This window comes from Manis javanica, chromosome 12 (assembly GCF_040802235.1).
Source record: "Manis javanica isolate MJ-LG chromosome 12, MJ_LKY, whole genome shotgun sequence".
Taxonomy (NCBI): Eukaryota; Metazoa; Chordata; class Mammalia; order Pholidota; family Manidae; genus Manis; species Manis javanica.
In genome coordinates this window covers 94,011,320-94,029,090 of record NC_133167.1, presented here as the reverse complement: position 1 = coordinate 94,029,090, position 17,771 = coordinate 94,011,320, and the positions used below count along the sequence as shown (strand labels likewise).

Below are 17,771 nucleotides of genomic sequence, written 5' to 3'. Positions count from 1 at the left end.
ACATACTCAAGCTATAATTCTAGAGCAAAAATACAAGTTAGTCACAACGTTCAAAGACCTGACTTATACTTAATTATAAAATACATTTTTTTACCTTTTAATATGTGACACTTCAAACTTAAAGTACATATTTATCATTTATGATTATCTACATATTATTTTCAAGTACAAATTATACTGGAAACTTTAGTGTGGTGAGAATTATCCTTAACCATGCTTTTTAAGTCCTAGAAAGCATTTTGCCCTCTAAAAAAGTCCTAATTCTAACTTACCTATATACAACTATTTTCAAATTCTTCTTTCTTACCTAGGGCAAAAAAATCAATTCCAACTTGCTTTATTTCACATTGTCATAAATTTAAAATTATAGGCATTGGGAATAATTTGGTTTACTGACTATGCCCTGTGTCAAAAACACTCATACTGTTTGAACTCAGATGATGGCTAAAAGCTACTGACCTGAGTCATCTTGTGATTACAGGAAAACTACTTGTCTTTGTGAATCATGGCAGTTTCCACCCTCAGAGAGCGACAGATCTTTCTCATGACTTTCTCCATGTATAATGTAATTGAAGAATAATAGGAGTGAACTCAACCAGTGGAGTCCTTCACAGGATGAGCCACTTTATGTGAGTCTCTGAAGGGAACACAGGCCCTATTAGGCAAAACACAGACACTGAATGTCATTTTACATCATAAAAACACTGAAGCAGTTACAGCCCAAGCTGACCTCTTGACCTATGCATAAATCACCCAGAAGAGAAGGGAGAAGAGCTGTTAATATGTGGAGTATGTTGGAACTATAAAAAGTGGTTTCTGAATTAATTTCTATGCTTTCTGGAAAACATACAGTACTTTCACCCCAAATTAATGATTTCATCTTGTTCCTGGAAAAATTACAAGCATTGAGAGGCAACTCTGGATCCAGTAGCTTAATTAAATGTAACTATTTAAGAATATTACTAAGTTGTATGCAGTCATTCCAGTATAATTTAACAGCACGATATGTGTTCATATTATCAGCTACTTCCATGTCACTTTGACAAGCACTCCTACTTATTGTTCATTGTTCACATGTGGCTTTTTCTTTTCTCAAAATAGAGCAGGTCTATCATGAAACCCATTAAGACACTTGGTTTAAAAAAAAAGGGGGGGGGACCTGATATGCCATACTGCACATTGTAATGTAGAGGTCTTGGGGTTATGTGGTCTAGAGAGATGCCTAGTGTGGTAGGGAAAGCCAATCCTGTAATATCTGTGAGCCTGATTTCTTACCTGTCAGTAAGTCAGGGGGGGCCTCTGTCTAGATGACAGTTCTCATCCATCTCCCCTAGTCTTCACAGCCTTTGTGCACACACCTCCCTGCCACAAACTGTACCTCTTATTACAGACAGTGATTCTCAGGATGGTAGGTGGGATGCCTGCGCCCCACCCCACCCTGATCATGGTCCCTCTGTAAGAATCGTGGACCTGGGTGTGCTTTGCAAAGCTGCTCTCTGGTCTTCCAAATATGCACATAGGTTTGGCCCCACCCCTTTCCCAATTATATGCAGGCCTGAGAGCCACGCAGGTTGGCTGTTCAGGAAGAACATGTAAGACGGGTCTTGAAAGAGCTATCAGTCAAAGGATCTCATCTTCCCTCATGCAGTTTTAGAGCCTGCCTAAATCATAAAGGAGAAAGCATTTGTTTTCTGAGCTGCCATTGCTAGTCCAGAAGCTGAACACTGTCCCCCTGGGCTCACCCCTGTATCCACGCCCTGGCCTAGGCGGCCGCTGTCAGAAGCCAGCATGTCTAGCTGTGCACCTTCCCACAGGCACCAGTGCCTAAAGGACTGAGCACACTCAGATATGCCACTGAAGATGCGTCAGTAAGGTAGCTAATGAGAAGAACTTGAGGTGGTGCGGAAGGCGAACTGGTGGGTGCTGGGGTGGCAAAGCTTTCTCCTCTGTGTCCAAATCATACCCCCAAAATACCCCGACATGTAATTGACTTTCCTTGAGTTTATTAAATTCTGGTCCACATTTACCTGTGTCCAAAATCTATGAATCATATTCTTTTCTCCATGAAGTCACTGGGCAAAGACAAAATACAATAGTACCTATCTTTAAAAAAGCTGAATTCAGAAGAATCTTTTATACATAAGCCATGGATCTCTGGAGTATTTAGTTTAAAAAAAATGCATTTCATCTCCTTTTCTCTTTGAATAAATGGGAAGCCATCTTCTAGGGCAAAGGTTTATAACTTAAATTTTCTGAAATTTTGAGGTTAGCCATGTATGTGTATTTTCTTGGGAATGGGGGGGACACACCTCAAAATATGACTCAAGCAAAGTCCATTTTGGGGAAAAAATCTGTATTAAATTAAAAATACACATTCATTCATTCAACAAATATTAATTAAGCCTCTTGTACACATAAGACCCTAGGGTGGAGTTAAAAATCCACAGCATGCCAAAAAATTCTGTGTAAGTAAATCCTCTCCCCAGTATGCAAGCCCTTCTACGTATGTGGGTGTTAGCCTAAGGGTCACAAATGCAGATTTCATATTATCCAGGCTTAAAAAGGAATGAAATTCTGATGCATACTACAATTGGATGAACTTTGAAAACATGCTAAGTGAAAGGAGCAAAGACACAAAAGGACAAATATTATACAATCCACCTATATGAGGTTCCCACAGCAGCCAGATTTATAGAGACAGAGTGGAATGGTGGCTGCCAGGGGCTGGGGGAGGGGAAAGGTGGAGTTGCTGATCAGTGGATGCAGTTTCAGCTTAGGAAGATGAAGAGAATTCTGGAAATTGGTTGCACAGCAATATCAATGTCCTGAATGTACCCGAACTGTACACTTAAAAAGTGCTTAAAATGGTAAATTTCATGTTATATATTTTTTAATAAGGTTTAAAAAAAAACAGATTTCAGCCACTTCTTCTGCACGTCCTGCCAGGGTGCTCTAGCGAGGAGTTTCAGAACATGCAAGTGGTTGCCAGCTAATGTCCGTGGCATTGCCTGTTGTTAAGTGTGGTCCCTCCACCCCCTTCTCCACGTTGCTGTGTGTGGTCAGATTGGGGACTCTGCAAAAAACATTTCTTCTCTCAAGAGGCTCTGAGGACAGGGCACACCGAAGGCAGCCTGGAAGGGCAGAGGAGGAAGAAGGGCCTGCCCTGTTCTGGTGGCTTCCTGTTCCTGCCACTGTTACCCAGCAGCAGCCCTTCGCCCTGCAGTTGTTTCTGGCTAGCCCCCAGGTGTTCCCCACTCCCCCAGAACCAGGCCTCTGCATGCCCTACCAGATACCCACACAAGCCAAGCAATACCCCTGTCAAGGGGTCTGTGTCCCAACGGCTTGGGGCCCCTGGTCTGAGAGATCGAGGTATCAGCAGTAGCTGGCAGCTCCCCTTTCTCGAGGTCTTGGTCCCAACCCCATGAGCCCCCTCTGAGATCCTGAGGTCTAGGTCCCAGGTCAGGGGGCCTTGCTGCAAGCTTCCTGGGTCCTGTAAGCCCAGTCTCTTCTCTCTGTTCCCCCAAAGGTGGCAGTTGCAGCTGCTTTTGCTGTCCTACCTTATTTGTCCGCTCTGCATTTTCAAACCTCTGACACCTGTTTAACCAAGTCCTCATATTAACTTCTCTCTGTTAACATAACTGGTGTGGTTTCCATACTGCTTTCCATTGCGGCTAACCAGTTTACACCCTCCCCAGCAGTGTACAGGGGTTCCCTTTTCTCCATATCCTCACCAACACTTGTTATTTATTGCTTTGTTATTTGCCATTCTGACTGATATGAGATAGTATCTCACTGTGGTTTTGATTTGCATTTCCCTGAGGATAAGTGAGGTCCAGCATCTTGACACATGTCTTTTGGCCATCTGCCTTCTTTGGAAAAATGTCTGCTCAGGTCCTCTGTCCATTTTTTAATAAGATGATTTGGGGTTTCCTGGTGTTGAGATGTATGAGTTCTTTATATATCTTGGATCTTAGCCCCTCATCAGATATATCATTTGCAAATATCTTCTCCCATTCAGTAAGTTGCCTTTTTGTTATGTTGCTGGTTTCCTTCACTGTGAAAAAGCTTTTTAGTTTGATATAGTCCCACTTATTTATTTTTGCTTTTGTTTCTCTTGCCTGAAAAGACAGATCCAGAAAAATATTGCTGAGACTGACATCCAAGAGCTTACTGTCTGTTTTCTTTTAGTTTTATGGTTTCAGGTCTTACTCTAGGTCTTTAATTCATTTCAAGTTAATTTTTGCATATGGTGTAAGGTACAGTCCAGTTCAATCTTTTGCATGCTGTGTCCAGTTTTCCTGACACCATTTATTAAAGAGACTGTCCTTTCCCCACTGCAGATTCTTGCCTCCTGTGTTGTAGCTTTAATAGATCATATAAGTATGGGTTTATTTCTGGCCTCTCAATTCTACTTCATTGTTCTGTGTGTCTATTTGGGCCAGTACCATACTGCTTTGATTACTGTAGCTTTGTAGTATATATTACAGTTTGAAATCTGCAGTTGTGCTACCTCCAGTTTTGTTCATCTTTCTCAAGATTGCTTTGGCTATTTGGGGTCATTTGTGGTTCCATACAGATTTGAAGACTATTTGTTCTAGTTCTGTAGAAATACCACATACTTTTTTATGTTTTCCTATATAGTCTATAAATAGCACACTTTTGTATTGATGACATAAGGGCTAATCATGACAAAGCAGGATCGAGCAGCCATGCTCTCCAGGCCATGACGGTGTCTACATCACACTACGCAGCACTACATTGAGTATTTCTTAACCACTTCTCTGCCCTACCCTGCCGTCAGTAGTCACTCTCCATTTGTCTCCAGAAATCTCTTGCTAATTTGCTGCTCGTAGTCGGCTTTGGGCATAAAAGAAATTAAACAACTAAATCAGTTGGAATCCTACCTATATGAAGAAAATGACTTTTGGATCATCAGAGAGGTCAGCTTTGGATAAGCCAGCTTGGTTGACAGCTGTAGCGACCTCTTCTAAGCCTTCTTGGTCCTGACTTGCCATCAGTGTGCCGGAGAAAGCTCGCTGCAGCTGTGGCCTCCTGCTGAGTCTTAGGCACTGGCCTTCTCATTGCCAGCCTCTTGCTTTTTAACCATAGCTCCCTGACACCAGCTCCTTGTAGGGCTGGTTCTGTTTCATAGATGCCAAACCCCTAATAACTCAGATCTAATAGTTTCCTCCATTGTCTGCAGCAAACCCACACCTGCTTCCTACCTACAGAAACCAATGCAGTGGTAGGGTTTGAATATTCACATCACGCACAGAGGCTTTCAATTCTAGGTAAGCGCCACGATTAGGAAAGCTGCACAGAAGTAGGAAATACTCCCCTGGAAAGAATGGTCTAATTTGCAGGCAGCTTGCATTGTATTTCCTGAGAATATGTTTGACATTTAAGCTTTGCTGTGGCAGTAAATTGTACTTCTCCTAGCAGCAGGAGTTATTAAGTCAGTGCCCAGAATAAACCAGACTGTTTTGGAAAGTTTAATTTTTTCGGTTTTCATACTCCCTGTTATAACTGTTTGTTTCTTCAGAGATGAGCCTCTAAGGATGCAGAGTCTATTATTTCTAATTTAAAACTGAAAACACCATTTATTAACCTTCACAGGTTTCCATCGTAATCTACTTAAGAAAAAACTAAATTAAATAGACTAGAGTTCTGGTTCTCAATTAAAAACTTAAGAATAAATAAGAAAAAGGCTTGAACCTGAAGCTCCTGTAGCAAGCTGCAGATATCTCTTGGGGATGAACATTACAGTTAAGTATTACGTACAATACTTCACAGAATCTGCGATGCCATCTTCATGAACTGAATGGTTGCACATCCCCCCCCAATTCAATATATCGAAACTCTTACCCCCCGTGTGGCTGCATTTGGAGATGTAGCCTATAAGGAGGTAGTTAGAATTAAATGAAGTCATAAAGGTGAGGTCCTGATCTGATAGGATTAATGTCCTTATAAGAAGAGGAAGCAGAGAGCTCTCTCTCCACATGCACGCAGAAGGGTCATGTGAGGGCACAGCAAGACGGTGGCCATCTGCAGCCTGGAAGGGAGCCCTCACCAAAAAACAGATTAGCTGGCACCTTGCTCTAGAATTGCCTCCAGGACCATGAGAAAATAAATTTCTATCGTTTAAGCCACACAGTCTGTGGTATTTTCTTATGATAGCCATGCTCATAAACCATCTTTTCTGTAATATGCACAATTATTTTACCAAGAAAGTCAATGATATGCCATCAACTATAAGATGTGCCCCAATTCCAATGATGTTGAAACATGAAATATTAAAAAAAAATGAGCTACAATATTTTTGAAAAATGCTTTTTAAATAACAAAAATAATAACTATGACTATAATGACTTTTAAAATAGCTTTTTGGTTAGGCCAATAGTCTAATCATCAGATCTTTGTTTTATGGCTTCCTAAATTGTTAGAAAATGGGAAGTTACACAGGTCACAGATGAGAAAACCAGAGTCAAAAATGGGCAAACAGATATAAAACCAAAGCTTAACCTTTCATTATTTACATTGGGAACATAACTCAATTTCCCCAGAAAGCCTGAGCTATTAACAAAATAGTGCATTGATCAGGCTAACTCTGCTCTTATGTCACTAAGAAAATATAAATTTCCTCCATTTCCTGCCTTCTACCCCCAAAGCTTGCACATCCCTCTTGTGTCAGACTTACCAGGCTCCTTCCAGAGGCTAGCCCCCCTCCTCTGGGGACCCCCTCTCTCCTGGGGCATGAGCCTGTCCTCTCTGCCTGCACTTAGTGTCTCTCCCAGTGGCCTCCTGTCCTCCACCAGCAGAGGTACGGAGCCCCCTTTCCTTAGACAGAATCGGAAGCCACACACAAACAGGCCATTCTCAGTCCCTGCCTCCACCCCAAGCTTTTGACTCCCTTCCTTGTCAAGAGGGGTCCATAAACCTTGCTTGCTTCCCAGTCGTTCATTCTCCTTTCAGTCCACTGCAGCCAGCCTGCTGTATGACACCCCTCTATCTCACAAGTCTCTCGAGCTTTCCTGCCACAATCTCCTATTGCTAGGTTTTATAGCAACATCAGCCTGGGAAAAAACTACGGTTGTATTCCACCACAGGAGGGTCATCGTGATGGCACCTCCAGGACTGACCATCAGCTTTTGGGCCATACTGCACTCTTTCTAAAGCCACTGGTCATCCAGCAAGCAAGAAGGATTCCAGATGCTGAGGAAGGCATGAAAGGAGGTGGCTGCAGGACATAAGGGGCCACAGGGAGTAGCATCATGCTTAGGTGGTGCAAGTGAAATATCAGCTGTGAAGGAGGACAGGAAGGATGAGCTCTTTGTCATAGCAGGTGAAAACTAACGTCATTGGGGTCATTTATAAATACTTGAGAGCCAACTAGTAAAGAAGAAGAAAGCATATGCTCAACTTCTTAAGGACTAAGGACTAGAATCCATGTACACTGATTCTACAAGCCCAGAGGTCCACCATGCCACACTGTCTCTAGTTGAACTAAACAGATCCAGGAAACAGGAGTTACACAGTAACAGCTTTATCTAAAGTAGCTGTTGCACAAAATATTCAACAACCTGTGTAAATGCCTTAGTGAATACGATTCACCTGTAATAAAAATGTCCAAGTCAAAATATAATACAGATTTTCCTCCAGCTTTGACTTCCTGTTTTAATGTATGAATTATAATATACAGAGCACTGGAAATCATTCAGAACACCAAACTATGTGGTTAAAAGTTTGTAACCTGACAGTTGAGTGACAGGGCATACCCTGCAGACAGCAGACAGCCATGGTGTTAAGTTAGTCTGCTATACATAAAACCATCAATTTCATGCCACAGTATATCATCTTGATGAGAATATAAAGCTTCTGTATGGACATACTGCCAGTACATTTCCAAAGGCCCGAATTTTCACCAGTAGAATAGACATATTATCAGACACAAAACCATATAGTATGTTGGCCAAGAAAAAAATCAAAGTATCTATCTGTCTAAGCATTCTGCTTGCAGGTTTCTACATACACTGCACACGTCTGGGTGTACGTGGTGTCTGTAAGGGAGTGGTGTGCAGTCCAGCCCACTTTGCCAGAGTTCTGTGGGAACCACACATTCTTCGACAGCAAAACGAGAAGGGCTGGGTTTGTATTCCTGCCAACTCGATGCCTTACGAGCTTGCTCAGAAGAAAGCTGGCCTGGAGAATCCAGTCAGTGTCTGAAGTAGGAAAACTTAATCGCAGGAGGTTGGAGGGACCTGAAGATGAACAGCTATATGCACTCCAGGCCCGTGGGTGCAGGCCTGTCAGTGGAGCCTCCACGCTCTGGCCCAAGTCTAACCACTGTGGAAACATACCAGGCAAGGAAGCAGTCTTGCCCCAAAGTCTAACTGAGCCCATCTTCCTCACCTGCAAAGAACTGGGGTGAAATTTCTGCACTTGAGATGTGGTGTAACTGATGAGATGCTTCAGTTGGGATTTGGGTGCTGGAACTGCTCTCATTTTTTAATTTTTTTGACCTGGAGCTTTGTGCCTTTTTGGTTTTTTTAACTGAAAATAGCACCCATTTATTAGCTCACCATTCTGTAGGTCAGACATTTGGTACAACATGGCTGAGCTTTCCACTCAGGATGTGATGAGGCTGAAATCAAGACACCAGCCAGGCTGAGCTATCATCTAGACATTCCGGGAGATCATCTGCTTCCAAGCCCATTTTTTTGGAACCAAATTCGACTTCCTATGGTTGCAGGACTGACGTCCCTGCTAAGACTGAGGTCTCCCATTCCCTACTGCCATCCTTAATATTTTTTTGAAGATTGCTGATTACTTTCTGAACATTGGCCTAAGTACCAAAAGCAGTTCTCTTTTCTTACAGACTCATTATTTAACACTACCACCCTCTTATTTTTGATAAGCCCACTTCAATTTCTGTGAGTTAAAGGGAGGAGATAAGAGGCATGGCACTAGACAGTTGCTATTTTTTGCCTCTCTTGGCTATCTTTTTTGTTTTGTTGTTAAAAATATTAGCAGATAGTTTTTGAAGGCAGAAATACATTTATGTTTCAGTTAACCCCATCTTTCATTGCACCATGAGAAAAATACACCACTTTCTCTTTGACAGAGTCACTGTTCTTTCCCAGAACCCTTTACTGCTATCTCTCTCAGAGCATCAAGCTCTCAAAGGCAGAAGAGCCATGTATCTTTAGCACGTAGGACTAATCCAGCACAAAAAAAAAAGTTTCTTAATACCCAGTTGTTAAGTCAGTGAATAAACAAATCATTCAGTGATGGTAAAATACTACTCTTGCTTGGTTCTCCTCAAATTTTACTTTAAAAAAAAATACAAAATACCCACCATGCTCTCTCTACCTCCCTACCCTGGCTCATAAATGATCTAACAATTTCAGATTTCAGATTTCAATGTCCATCTACTGTATAATACACTTGGAAATCAAAAGATCATTTTGATTTTCAATCCATAAAAGGAATTGGGTCCTGCCAGTTAGTCTTCAACTGAGCTCCATATAGCTGAACACAAGACCTCATCACCCTTATATCCCAGATGGAGAAAAATCCAGGCATTTCTCTTGAATGCTAACTCAAATATGAATGAAATGGAAAAATTGTTGGGAGGCAGGGAGAAGCTGGAATTAGGGTTTATTAATGTGTTACTAATTACATAGAGATTAATACTACTTACTTTCCCTTGCAACTAATCAAGTAATAAAATGTTAGATTCACACAGTTCCCTCCTGAGAATAAAATACACTGTAAGTAGGGTTTAGGGTTTAGGACTTGGGACAGAAGACAGTAGATGGGTCATGAAGCTGCATTCACAGAGCAAGAGCGTTGTGTTTATTTTGTGACATCTATTTTGGGTGGCTAAAGTCTTTGTGTTACTACTGGACTCTGGATATTCACATTAAACTGTGGTTTGCCCCAGGCAACATTTGTAATCCTGCACCTACATACTTCCATCACCTACCAGAGAGGTATTTGAATGTCCTACCTTTTGAGACATAAAAAGTAATTTTGAAAAATATAAGTAATAGACTGCTACATTCACTAAGTAGCACCATTTGTAGCAGCTACTCTTCTCTCATTTTCTAGCTCCAACTATCAGAAGCAAATATAAAATGATTTCACTCAATAATCAGGACTAATTCCTTGAGGTGCTAATGTAATCTCTGAGTGCAAATAAAATGATAGTTTATTAGCAGTTGTTGCGATCCAATCATATTTACTTTAATTGTTTTCAAAAAAGGAATCTGACAAGCACCAAGCTGTGAAATAAGTGATTAGAGTGAATTCAGGCATACAGTTGTCTCCACTTATCCAGGGGGGACACATTCCAGGATGCCCAGTGAATGCCTGAAACCACAGATGGTACCAAATCCTTATATACTTGGTTTGTTCCTAGATATTCATACCTACTATAAAGTTTAATTTATAGATTAGGCACAGCAAGAGATTTACAACAATAAGTAATAATCAAATAGGACAATTATAACAATATGCTATAATAGAAGTTAGGGAATGTGGTCTCTCTCTCTCTCTCCAAATACCTTATTTTACTATACTCACCCTTCTTCTTGTGATGATGTGAGATGATAAAATGCCTCTACACTGAGTTGAAGTGAGATGAATGAAGTAGGCACTGTGATGTAGGGATAGGCTACTACTGACCTTCTGATGATAGAAGGTGGATCATCTGCTTCCTGACTGCAGGTGACCGCAGGTAACTGAAACCATGGTATGCAAAATTTCAAGTTAGCGGGGGGCTACTATACTTTTCATCTCAATAGGTCATTTCCAGCCCTGTAATCCTCAAAAAAAGCAAAAAAGTAAAGTGCAAAGAAATAGTAGAAACATAGATAATTCATCTAATGAAAGAACTAGCCTCCCAGGAGCTATTATTTCTCTGATTGGACCCTAGTTCCTCCTTTGTATTTCTATTCATTAAACAAGTAGGCTGCCTGGGCTTTGGTGGTCGGGGAGGACCTTACTAAAAATCATTTTCCTGATATTCTACATTGATTACTAAACTGAAACAAAAGGATATTATTTCACATTCAAATAGAAACACATGCAGAAGTACACATGTGGTAATTTTTAGTTATTTATCTGCGTGATGCTTTTTCCAGCAATTTCAACTACAATGACTGTAATATCCATCTGTTTGAAATGGAAATTGGTTAGCAACCAGATCTTTTTATAATGGTAGATGATACACTATCTCATCTACCTGTTTTGAATGAATTATTCTGGTTAAGTCTGTGATAAAATATGTTTTAGAAAAGGGTTAGATGTGATGGGGCATGAGGTCAAACAGCATTCATTCCCATGTCCTTCAAGTGTTCGTTTCTCCTTCTCTGCATATGGAAAGCTATAAAGTGCATTTCCCAGAGTCCCTTGCAGCTAAGGTTCCGGGCACAGACCAGGTTCTGCCCGTGAATGAGCTGGATGAGAAGCGAGGTGAGGTGTCTGAGGAAGATGTTTGCTGGCTGTGTTTGTTGTCAGCAGCCGTGTTTGGTCACCAGAGTCTCGGGTGGCATGGCACTCTGCAGCAGCTTTCCTGATCATGGAACACAGCCTCCAGAATGTGGCAATCATGCAGCAACCCTGGGGCCTGTTCAGCTGTGCTGCTGGGAGTGTCCTTGGAGCTCAGCCCAGTGTTGTATTCGCCTTTCTTCTTGTGATGATGTGAGCTATACGTGGTGATGCAGGCTTTATGACGCAGCATCAGGCTGCTCCTTCACGCTGTAACCTTTGCTTCCAACATTCCTGTGAGCACCTATTCCTGTATCAACCCCCTTTCTGCTAACGTAGCTAGGCTAGTTTCTGTATCTGCAGCCTTACATAAAAGGAGAGGAGAGACAAGAGCATTCAGTGCACAAGACAGGAGGTAAGGTGCCTGCGGAGAACTTCCAGAGGGGGAAGGGTGTGCTTGTCTGACATAGACAGTTACGCAGGAAGGACAGAAGACTTCACAGCTCTACCAGCCAGAACTACCCAAGTCAGGGCTACACTTGTTAGGTTGAGGCCAAATCATAATTATAAAGTCTGAGAAATAGTCATGAGGACCCCTGGGGAGAGAGAGGAAAAACATCAAAGAAAAAATGACAGAAAAGTAAAGGGAGAGGAGAATAGGGAATTCCAAAGCGAAAACAACCATGCATGTGGGAAGAATGTCAGATTCCTCACATGACCTTGCCTGGATGCAGCAACCCACCAAGGAGAAAGGTGCCCTGCAGAGCTGGGTTCAGGGGTTCTCAGATACACACTTGGGGAGCCTTCTCACAGGAGAAATACAAGTCAGTTCCTACAGCTCTTGCAGAGATACAGAGATTCAAACTGCATAAATATACATATTTTGTATATTTAATTTTACATATTTTAATATATTCATTTATATATCTACATGTATATAACTGGAAATACACAAAATACATATTTTAAACAAAAATCTGTTAGATTACAAAAAAAGTAATTAACCCAGCTGGCTTTAAAGTCAGATAATTCATAATGCAAAGAGTTGAAAAGTCATCATCATGGTAAATACTGGTTTAGGTTCTGATCAGCTACAAAAAAAGATTGTAAATATCCTTTTTATAAGTCAATAATCTGAAAAAAAGCCTAAGGATTGTCAAATCACTAGGTTGTACTCCTGAATATACAATATATATATATATATATATATAAAATATAATGTTGTATATTAACTATACTTCAACCAAAACAAACAAAACAAAACAAATTAAGAGTTCTACTGAGACTGTAATCCTTAAAATAAAAGATATGTCTCACAGCCCAGGCTCCCTGTTCCAGCCTCACTGACACACCTACCACCCCTGCTTCAACGGTGCCTGTTCTCGCCCCGTGCCTCCTCTCAGCACGCGTGCCCATGCTGAGTCTTTGCAGGTGCTGTTCACTGTTCAAAGATGCTGTTCAGTGCTGTTCCCCACCCAAGGACCTTCCTTCCCCACCCCCAATATCACTGCCTTGAGCAAGCATTCCTGACCTCCCTCCTTCCTTGGGCACATTCCAGTTTCTGTCCTTCACAGTTCTGCATAGCGCATAACACAGTTCTAATTATAGATTTATTATGTATTCCCAGCAGACCTGCATTCCATGAGGGATCAGGTCTGTTTGTCTTGCTGGCGTATCCTGAAGGTTTAGCAAAGGTGCCTTGGCAATGCTGAGCGATAGAAAGCCTGAATGAATGTTATTGCTGCTTCATTCCCGAAATCCAAAGTCTTCATTTCTCAATATATAACTGTCTGTGGGGAAACTAGGAATGATTATCATTTTTAGGAGGGCCATTCTTTTATTGGCATTAACAGAAACTAGTTAATTAAATGTTTAAAGTCTAAAATAGAATTTCAATTGGTCATTGCCTCCCTCCCCCCTAATGTTTCATCATTATCTTCAAAAAACCACCCCAGGTAACTTCTTTAACCTAGTTAAGCCAAAGGTCTGTCTAAGGTGCAGGAGATGCAGGCTTGACAGTATGAGCCTCTGGCTTCCGAACGATACTGATTTCTAAGAGTCTAGTATACACTAGTGCATACTGTAGTAGTGTATACTGTAGAGCATACCGAGAATACCAGGATGGGGGAATGACCTATTTGCTCGAATATTCAATTCTGTCAATTTTGCAGCAAACTCTCTGCAGCCCCCAGGAGATAATACATAAGTCAACATATTTCTCCTTCTAAGACTGCTCGCAATGTGCTGATACTAGGAAGTCCCATCTTCGGAAGTATCATTACCCACAGTTCACAGCCAGGAAATGGCTCCGGGCTGGGATTCCCCCAAGATGACTGGGTTCAAACTCTAAATACCTTTCTTGAGTGGTTAGAAGTTTCTCTGGATGGGATGTAAGTCCCCAAAGTGAATGATGTCAACTCCTTTCAGAAGAGTCTTAGCTCGAGGTCTATGCTGTCTAGTCTCTTAGACATCAAGAGAGGTGCAACACAAAAGCTGAAGGACAGTCCACTGGCCATTTAGCACCACTGTCAGCCCTACCAGGGACCAAACTCTGCCAGAATCAGCCTGGTCATTTAGTCCCTTTAGTCTGTCCTTAAATCCCCAGTATCTTTATATGTTCATGCTACTCTTCTCAAAACATTTCCTAATTTATCTATGAGCAGAAATATCAGATTGCACAGACAAGCACTGACAGCCTCATCTCAACAATGCATTATAACAAGGACTAAATTACAATGAGAGCTTGACTGAATTCCCATTTAAAATACAATCATACAGTAAACACAAGGCTTCAGTTGCATTTTTTTCTCCGTGTTAAGATCCTGTATATTGCAAGCTTGCCTGGCGGCCCCGTGTGCCTTCTTCCAAGCAGTGGCAGAGCCTTCATCACGGGTTTCAAATTTGGGGCACTAGTTCTCTAAAGGCACGTATGAATTATTTTACAAATGAAATGCATGCAAGTATTCACATATCCACCTATCAGAAATACTATATACATTAATACCTTCTGTATAGTCCTCTTAATCCCCAGTAAGATTTGGCTTTAGAAGATACACATAAATGGAGCTTTAGGATTTATTGGGAAAGCCCCACTGCCCTTCCATTTTAAGGCAGAAACAACCATGCAGACATAGCATTTTCAGTTTCCTATCCCTCCAGTGAGTAAAATCTTATGAAAACCTTCTGAGTACCTTGGTGGTTTAGTTATATTAAGACACACATACAAAGGGCCAAATTATTTCCAAAGACTATCATTACAGTAATTGAATCTTTCTAGAAACAGGATTTCTTTTGACTTAGAGTCTACAGAGAGCTCCTTTCTGAAATTTGACCAAATGCATTAATAAAGCAGGATACTTCTAGAGCAGTTGCCTTAGTGAGGAGATATTTTCCAACTTGTCAAGATCTCCTTTAAAAGAAGTTATGTGCAATCAGTGGCCATCATGTCACTTTCTTTCTCAAATGATCCTCCCCTCTGAGCTACTCAAAGCATCACTCACAAACACTGGAGACTAGGTTAGCCTGCATTTCCTGCCAGACATCAAGGACAGAGATACTGCAATTCTCCCTTCACTGAACTTCAAAACCAATTAACCAATCGCTAGCCAGTAAGGGCAAGGATTTGATATGCTAATGAGTCATATGAGTAACAGCACCTTTAGCTCCAGAAGCAGTGGGTTAAATGCCAGTTTTTACCTGTAATATTGCTAGTAACCTTAACCTCAAAACTATATACATTCCAGCTGTTTGCCCGCACAAAATGTTCAATGGACCTTTAAATTCATGCATACGAACTGATGTAAAGCTTTGCACATAGATGTTTACAGCCTTACCCTCTTTCTACATAAAACATTGTATGCTTGTAATATTTATCACAAAGAATCCAGTTATCAAAAGATAACACATGTAACAAATATTATACAAATCCTACCATCCATCCCATTTTTATGTACGTTCTTAAACTGTTTTTTTGTCATCAGCTTTGACTACTTTAATAAGAGCTTTTAGATAAATTAAAAATTGTGCTGACATTTCTGCCTTCAAGCTTACTTCACTGCCTCCTGCTCGTTAGAAATCAATTCCCAAGTGATAGTTTCTAAAGGGAAAGATACACGTGAACTCTCTGAAAATACAAATTCATTTTCACCTTTTAGACCCTAAACTTGTCCCCTGAAGCTCTAAATTCTGATTTATCCGGAGTTAACGTCGGAAGCACATCCTGCAAATCCCCCACTGAATGGCAGGCTCGCCGAATTTGATCACGTCTAAGTTTTCTAGGTAAATAGGTCACCCTCGGCGACTGGAATGACAGAGAAGACCACGCACTCACCCAGGCGGCCAGAACGCGCGCAGGAGGGGATCTGCCGCGCCTCCTGCTCCCTGTCCGCGAAGGCAGGGCAGCGCCGAGCCGGCACAACTAGGCTGGAAGCCCAGCTGCCCGCCGCTGCTCACTGCAGACCATTGTCAGCGCCACAGTCACCGGCGCTTTCTGCACGGCATGGGGGCGGGAAGGTCTACCGAACCGACGAGTTGCAAGGCTCCCCCGGGGCAGGGGAGGAAAAGCTGCTTTTGCATCAGAGCCAAAGGCTGTACCAGGTGTAACTTCCACCCCTTGACCTATTTTGGAGTGTGAGAATGAAAGCATTAGCAAAAAATAGACGGAGGGCGCGCGGGCGCGCGGGCCAGAGTGGGAGCGCGCGCCCGGGCGCAGGTCGGGGCTTCCAGCGGAGAAGTTGCAACGAGGTTCCCGGAGGCCTCCCGGGCCGCGCTCGGCGGGCAGAGCCGGGGTGGCCCCTCCGCCAGCGCCTCCTGCCGCCGCGGCCCGGGCCCAGGCGGCGCCCGCGCTCCCCCGGGCGTGCCCGCGCGGGAAGCGCCCTCCCGGGGCCGGGGGCCTTCGGGCGGCCGCAGCGACCGCAGCTGGGTGACCACCCGCGCGCCGGGGTCGCGGTTCTCCGTCCATCGCCATCCCCGCCCCCCACCCCCAACCCACCCTACCTCTGGGGAGGCGGCGCTCAGGCTCCCGCAGTCCGGGACCAAGGCCCGCGGCGCCTGCAGGCCGGGAGGACCGGCAGCCTCGGAGGGGCGGCGGGCGCGGAGCGGTGCCGCCGGGGGAGTGTCGCCTCCCGGCCGGGTCCCCTGGGGACGCCCCGCCCGAGCGCGCCCGGGGGAGTGTTGCCTCCCGGCCGGGACCCCTGGGAACGCTCCCGCCCGGCCTGGGCACGGGGGTGACCTTACTGCCGCCTCCCGCGCTCTCCTCTGCCTTCCCGCGCGGGGCCCGTCCTGCGTGCAGAGGACGCCGCGCTGAGCACACCTGGCCGCCGAGCGCAGCCGCGCGGTACCTGGGGTGACCGCGTGACGCTTTAGCGCGCCTTTTCTCTCCTTGAAGCAACCACCTACTTCAATGGAAATGCCCTCCTTGGGTTTGTGGGGCAGCCGGAGATCAAAGAGGTTAGGTCCAAGGGGCCCATGCTTAGATTTAGATCTTTTCCCTGAAACGGTATGCTTCATCTGTTGCAAAACTAGCCCCATCCAAATAGCAAGGATCACAAGGACGGATGTTCTCCACCCCTCCGAGCTTCTGTTACAATACGGTTAACTACTTTCTGCCAGGTCATTAGCATGATAATCTCTACCCCTATTATTAAATGACTCATTAATCATCAGAGACCTATGCACGTGCCCAGTATTGAAAAATTAACATGTGTAGTAACTGCTCTGCTGCTCTGTATGAAGGAAGTGGATGTTCCTGACTCAGTGGGTGGGCGGTGGGGGAGAGACTCCTTGTCATTATTTCCAGGCAACTGGTTTTTTTATGGGGACTCGACTATATGTCTCCTATAGACACGGGTGTGTTTAAGATTCTGCTAAGGCCAGGTGAAGATCAGCAGATACAGCTTGTGATTCTGGAGTCGTTTTCTAGGGCCACAGTATGTTGGCGTAGGAGAGGGAACCTTTGCTTGGGAATCTTTATCATCATGCCAGAGATAATCAAATTGACATTTCCTTTTTCTGTAAACAGTTCCTTTTCACATTTAAAAGGAGAGCCTGGTTTTATGTGTTCTTGAGCTGAATGGCAGCCCACAGAAGTGCCACTGCTCATTTTTTGTTTCTTTTCAATGAAGCTGCCATTATACTATGTCCCAAGGTACATACTGAGCACTGTGATGTGCCTTGCCCTCTCCTAGCAGTGCAACAGGAGACAAAGCACACCTATGTAAATATAGTATAGTGTCTGGCACATAGTAGGTGCCTAATAACTACTTGTTAAGTGAATGGGATCC

The 17,771-nt window shown here is 43.3% G+C and overlaps 1 protein-coding gene across 4 annotated transcripts in view; it reads right to left on the bottom strand.

Moving 5' to 3' along the window:
* The window catches only part of TRMT9B (tRNA methyltransferase 9B (putative)), a 47,552-nt gene extending 30,672 nt beyond the window's left edge, over positions 1 to 16,880 (bottom strand). Inside the window, exons 1-2 of one of the 4 annotated variants that reach the window (XM_036997388.2) lie at positions 16,486 to 16,880; positions 460 to 655 (exon numbers count right to left, since the gene is read on the bottom strand). The gene's annotated coding sequence lies outside the window, so the exon portion shown is untranslated. Of the gene's footprint in view, positions 1 to 459; positions 656 to 15,820; positions 16,208 to 16,485 lie in introns of those variants that run through there. The other 3 variants (XM_036997397.2, XM_036997408.2, XM_036997416.2) reach the window with 3 other exon arrangements.
* Positions 16,881 to 17,771: the final 891 nt, after the last annotated feature.